This window comes from Sinocyclocheilus rhinocerous, unplaced genomic scaffold (assembly GCF_001515625.1).
Source record: "Sinocyclocheilus rhinocerous isolate Xijiao unplaced genomic scaffold, SAMN03320098_v1.1 scaffold569, whole genome shotgun sequence".
NCBI lineage: Eukaryota > Metazoa > Chordata > Actinopteri > Cypriniformes > Cyprinidae > Sinocyclocheilus > Sinocyclocheilus rhinocerous.
The window spans coordinates 308,364-308,879 of NW_015652146.1; the positions used below are offsets into that span (position 1 = coordinate 308,364).

Sequence of the window (516 nt, forward strand, 5' to 3'; positions counted from 1 at the left end):
GATTGCAGTCGGATGGGGGGCGTTTGCATATCTAGTCTCAGTATGGCAGCCGCAGCGGATGGATAGGCTACCAAAATGCGAACTAGCGAGCTGAAACAATGGCCTCAGCACCCGAAGGGGTAGGGATAAGGTGACCAGACGTCCCGTTTTTCCCGGGAGTCACAATTCGTTATTGATTAACCTAAAGTTAGAGAAGGCGGGATAGGCGGAATCACGCTGATAGAAGTGCTCTCTCTCTCTCACGCACACTCCACTTCTTCAGTTCTCATCTACAGCACGCGATCAGTTCTCAGTGCTCAAATACACACACAGCAGTCCAAATGTCTAGTAGCTGGTAGACTACTAGTAGCTGGTTTGACTACTTTTTTCTAAAGCGTTTTTGAAAAAACACATACCCCACCTTTAAGTATCTATCCGTGTCATTAATGTTAACCAACAAAAGATGTTAAATAAATGTTAAGTAAACCTACTGTATCTGAAAAATGAGTTTAATTTGTATCTCTTTCGTATTTGTCT

General features: G+C 43.4%; 1 protein-coding gene across 1 annotated transcript in view; it reads right to left on the bottom strand.

Moving 5' to 3' along the window:
* The window catches only part of LOC107713743 (nuclear pore membrane glycoprotein 210-like), a 43,892-nt gene that overhangs the window by 3,629 nt on the left and 39,747 nt on the right, over positions 1 to 516 (bottom strand). The window lies entirely within an intron of this gene.